A 5,697-nucleotide genomic window follows, 5' to 3' on the forward strand; every position below is an offset into this window, starting at 1 on the left:
ATTATATTTTAATTAAAAAGATAAAGTAAAAAAAATCTCATAACTCACTTTTCTCTCCCACTGATTTCTCAATCGTTTTCTTCTATTATATTTTCTTTTTTATATTCTAGGAAAAAATCATTTGCACATGTTGAGCATGTGTGGAGGAAGACTAGTCTAATATAAGATTAGTCCTTTTTTTTTTCGAAAATGAATTTGTTCGGTTACTTATATATATAATTTTCCGAAAACCCTAACGGTGAACCCCTTATATAGCCGACTCAGCCCTAACCCCCTGTTCTTCTGTTTCCTTATAGCTCTCCACGAGAGCGACAGACCCTCGCCGCCCTGATCTTCTGTAAGTCCTCTTGATTTCAATTTGTTTGCTGCTTCTTTTGTTCTCTGTTTATGTTTCCTCTTTCAATTACTTCCATTGTTATCAGCTTCAGACTAATTCATCACACTGCGGATTGATTTCCTTAGTTCATTCAGCCTAGAAATTCAAATCTGTAGTTAAAGCCTATTTCTTTGTTGATTTATATCTAGAATTTGTTTATATTTTTTGAACTGAAAGACCTGGTTGATTCTAGTGGGTGATGTGTAGGTATTGGTACAATTAAATACCTTTTTCTGGGTGAATTGAGGAATCGATTGTTATGCTCTCTTATTTGTGGTGAATTGAAAATTAGATGTTTCCGTTTCTTTCTTGTTGAATTGTTTTAATATGTTTCATGTTTAACTTATTTGGTTTTCGGGTCGAAGTTTGGTGCTTAACTCGAGTCTGTTTTGTCTAGACAGAAAACCAAGTAAAGATGGTGCAATATAATTTCAAGAAGATGACTGTTGTCCCCAGCGGGAAGGACTTCATTGATGTTATCCTATCTCGCACCCAGCGGCAGACCCCAACTGTAGTCCACAAGGGTTATGCCATTAACCGCCTGCGTCAGTTCTATATGCGCAAAGTGAAATACACCCAGACAGATTTTCATGAGAAGCTCTCTACTATCATTGATGAATTTCCTAGGCTGGAAGACATCCATCCTTTCTATGGTGATCTTCTACATGTTGTCTACAACAAGGACCATTACAAGCTCGCACTGGATCAAATCGATACTGCAAGGAAACTTATTTCCGAGATTGCTATAGATTATGTCAAGTTATTGAAGTATGGCGATTCACTTTACCGATGCAAGAGTCTCAAGGTTGCTGCTCTTGGCCGTATGTGCACAGTTATAAAGAGGATTGGTCCGACTTTGGCTTATCTAGAACAAATTAGGCAACACATGGCAAGGCTACCTTCAATTGACCCAAACACCAGGACAATATTGATATGTGGCTATCCGAATGTTGGAAAGAGTTCATTCATCAACAAGATCACCAGGGCCGATGTGGATGTCCAGCCTTATGCTTTTACTACAAAGTCACTCTTTGTGGGGCATACAGATTATAAGGACCTGAGGTACCAGGTTATTGATACACCTGGGATTTTGGACCGACCATTTGAAGACTGTAACATTATTGAGATGTGCAGCATCACAGCATTGGCACATTTGAGAGCAGCTGTTTTGTTCTTCTTGGACATCTCAGGGTCTTGTGGTTATACCATTGCTCAACAAGCAGCCCTATTTCACAGCATTAAATCTCTGTTCATGAACAAACGATTAATTATAGTCTGCAACAAGACTGATTTGCAGCCATTGGAAGGCATATCTGAGGAAGACATGAAGTTGGTAACAGAGATGAAAGCTGAAGCTGTGAAGACTGTGATTAGTCAAGGAGGCGAGGCTACAAATGATGATGGAATACTCTTGACCATGAGCACTTTGACCGAGGAGGGGTTATTTCCGTAAAGAATGCAGCTTGTGAGAGGTTATTGAATCAGAGAGTTGAGTTGAAGATGAAATCTAAAAAGATAAATGATTGTTTAGATCGTTTTCATGTTGAGATCCCAACGCCAGGTGACCAAAAGGAAGGGCCTCCATCTATGCCTCAGGCTGTTTTAGAAGCTAAGGCTAAGCAAGCAGCAGAGAAAGAAAAGAGAACTACTGAAAAGGATTTGGAGAATGAAAATGGTGGTGCTGGTGTATACTCTGCCAGTTTGAAGATGAATTATATCCTTGCTCATGATGAGTGGAAAGAGGACATCATGCCTGAAATTCTTGATAAGCACAATGTATTTAACTTTGTTGATCCCGATATTTTGAATAGGCTTGAGGAGTTAGAACGAGAAGAAGGAATCCGGCAGGCAGAGGTGGATGATGATGTGGAGATGGGTGGAATGGAGTTGACTCCAGAAGAGCAGAAGACATTGGCTCAGATAAGGAAAAAGAAAAGCTTGCTGATTCAACAACATAGAATTAAGAAAATTACCGCGGAAAGTCGACCTACAGTACGTAGGATATTTGACAAGGACGAGTTCACAAAGAGAGTGTGGAGGCAACTGTCAGAGTTGGGAATTGATCCTCGTAGGGCAACTAACTGAGCCCGCAGCAGATCTGTCTCTGGGCCGAAACAAAGAGAGAGAGAGAGAGAGAGAGAGAGAGATAGATCAGTAATTATTCATTAATATAGTTTAAATTTTTGGATGCTACTCTTTTTCGTATACAGCACCAAACTTACAAATTTCAAAGCACATGAAATAAGATCAAACATGTTGAACATGTACCAATGCTCAGTTTGTATTATCAAATTGTATCTCCATGTCATTAAATGATTCGTAGAAGACCATTCAAGCCTGGTTAGTAAAATAAAATTAAAAATTAAAAAAAAATTAAAATTAAAAACTCATTTGATAAGATACCCTTCTATCAGTTCCTCCCACTAGAATAATTACATTGCATGCACAGAAAAACAAAATTGTATAAGATTTAGAAGCCAAAACGACTGTTCAATGACATTCGTCTATCACACCCACGTTTCAGTAGAATCACTATCAATATATGAAAGTTTTTCGGGACCGAGTACTCTTTTTCGACTTCTTACTCTTGTCAGTGGCTTCCCTTCTACCATATCTTGGCTTTCAGAGGTTTTTCACATCATCTGATGCGTAATAGTGTCTCTTATGCTTTAACTGCAATGCTACATCATGCATCCTCTGTCAAGAGTCCAGCTCCTGTGGAGGAAGATGTCAACGGTTGACAATGAGAATCATCAATACCTTCTGATGCATGAACTTGTTTTTGTTTTCTTGTGATTAAAGCAAGTGTGGCATTTTCAATCCCAGATTCCATGTTAACTTCATTGCCCAAAATTTTCTTCCTGTATTTATAATCTAAAAATACTTGAGAGTCTTGCTCGCTTGAAGGTGCTCCTTCTGGATGACCCTCTATTTTTGTGTCCACAATAGCTCCAAGCCATTGTGGCTTTGCAGTAGTATATACCAGTGTTTCCTTTGGTTGCCTCAGTAATAACCTCAGCAGTACTTTCCTCTTTTGTTATAGCACCATTTTCTGGTTTTTCAGGCTACGGCAGCGAATAATCATCTAGCAGAAAAAACAAAGAAGAAAGCATGTAATTCATTATCTAGGAGTAATTGATAATCCCTGTTAAGCTGGGTCCACAGTTCAGACCAAAATTCATGTCCATCACTAAGTGCTCCAGCCTACGTACTAGTTTATTCCCCAAGTTCTCAACTCCAAATGTAATGAAGCATAAGCAGTAGTTATTTTTTAAATACCCAATCGTAAGTGCATTCTCTTGTCGATCTTTTCCTAATTCTTTTGCTACCTGCCGTTCTTACATACTGATTACATGCGCTCCTACTACAGGATATATATGAGCAAAACAACATAAGAATCAACGTTATCCTAGAGAAATTAAGGCTGTTTTGAATATCTACGATGGCAGTTAATAGCAGTTCTTATCAGCAGAAAGAACAAAATACTGACAAACTGGAGAATGTTCATTGATGTAAGAATTAGTTGTTTCTTCTTTAATATTGATAAACATAAAGAAAGATTGATTATATCTTTCAACTAGAATTGAAGGACCAAGTTTCAATATATATATATATATATACAGAGCTGTTCGAGAGCGGACGTCCGCAACCCAGAAAAAGTGCGGATGTCGCTGCTCCGGCCTCGATCAAGCGGCGACGGCGCTGCGCGGCTTGTCAGAGGGAGGCCAGGGGTCTGTGGTCGGGTGGAGTCGCTGGCGACTGGTTTTGCGGTGCTGCACAGAAGCTACAGTTGCAGGTGAGGTGGCTGCCCAGAAACTTGCAAGCCCGACCTCGAACGGTGCCCAGAACAGTCCGGGACGCCTCCGGCCTCCCTCCTGCAAGTCCCGCGCCGCCGTCGCCACCTGCTGCGTCGACGTCCGCACTTTAGCGACAGTGCAGACGTCCGCCCTTGATCGGGCCTATATATATATATAGTCCGGCACTACAAAAAAGAATTCAATTGGCTACAACAAAGGGCCATGGCGCAGATTTTCCATAGCTAATGGTCCTCCCTTAACGACTGCAATTACTGCCGTCGCGAACTCATAAATAAAATGCGAAGGCTTTGCATTCCCGTCGTTTCTGTTCTTATCAATTGCGACTGCATTTACATGCCGTCGCATGTACTTCTGTCAATTGCAACAGAGCTAACAAGCCGTTGCTTGTTTTAGACAATAAGATTCGAGTATGAGGTGAAAAAAAGAAAAGAAAGATTTCCTCTCTCGTTCTCTTCCTCTCGTCACAGAGCAAACACGCAGAGAAACTCATTCCATTGTCATTCCGTCTTCCTCTCAGGTAACTCATCTATCTTAGTCTTCTTATTCCTCTTACTTGGGTCTTTTGAATTAATTCTAGGAAGTGAGGGTTACTAATATCTCCAATTGAAAATTTGGCCAATGGTTGATAGGTGCGTGATTCTGGGGTGGGCTAAGGTAATCTTCGGTGACTTCCTCTTCCTTCTTAATCTGGTGTTCGAATGATTGATTACTGATCTGTTTTATTGTTTTATCTTTGATGCTCGGGTTGGACTTTGGACTGAAAGTGAGTAAGAGAGAAAGGTCATTCTCTTTCTCATCGGATTGGTTTCAGGCAGACGAATAATTCGATTAAGGAAAAGATTAGAACACCAAATTGTCTGGCAATGGTAAGGTAAGCTTAATCGGTGGTCTAAGGTAATGGTTGAGTTTTTTTAGTCTGGATTTTGAGTGATAAAAGGATGAATCAGTTTGGGTTTGTTTTCGACGATATCCGATTTGTCCTTTTTATGGGTTTGGTTTTGATTTTGTTTTCTGTCTCCGTTGGTTTTGAACTAATTGGGGTTTTGTTTTGTTTTGTTTTGTTTTGTTTTTTTTTTTTTGTGTTGGAGTGCGAGATGTTTCAGTAGTTGATGAGATTCGTCTGAGGTGATTTGCTTGCTAAATTCATTGAACTAAGTTGTGGAGGAGGAACTGTCAGCTAGCTGGTATATGTACGAAACATTTAAGTACTGAACTTTCTTTCATTGAACTAAGTTGTATTTATCATTAACAAACGTTTAGGTCTTCACTTGCTTGCTGGTGAATTTTTTAATTTTCTTGATGTTGTTATGTGTATTTCTCACCCCTGTAACATGGAAAAATTGTTTTGCTGTTGATTCACACGGGTAAATCGTAAAGCTTGAGTGAACCATTTGGGATATATTCTAAAAGAACATTGGTGTTTGGCTCCAGTTTTGTTGCAGCTGGTCAATAGTCTCTTTTCTGCGCGGGCGTGCCAGCACCGTTCGGGTGCGGTCGTCGGGG

General features: G+C 39.9%; 1 pseudogene; it reads left to right on the forward strand.

Moving 5' to 3' along the window:
* Nucleotides 1-202: 202 nt before the first annotated feature.
* Nucleotides 203-2,647, forward strand: LOC112193588 (annotated as a pseudogene).
* Nucleotides 2,648-5,697: the final 3,050 nt, after the last annotated feature.

This window comes from Rosa chinensis, chromosome 3, assembly GCF_002994745.2.
Source record: "Rosa chinensis cultivar Old Blush chromosome 3, RchiOBHm-V2, whole genome shotgun sequence".
NCBI lineage: Eukaryota > Viridiplantae > Streptophyta > Magnoliopsida > Rosales > Rosaceae > Rosa > Rosa chinensis.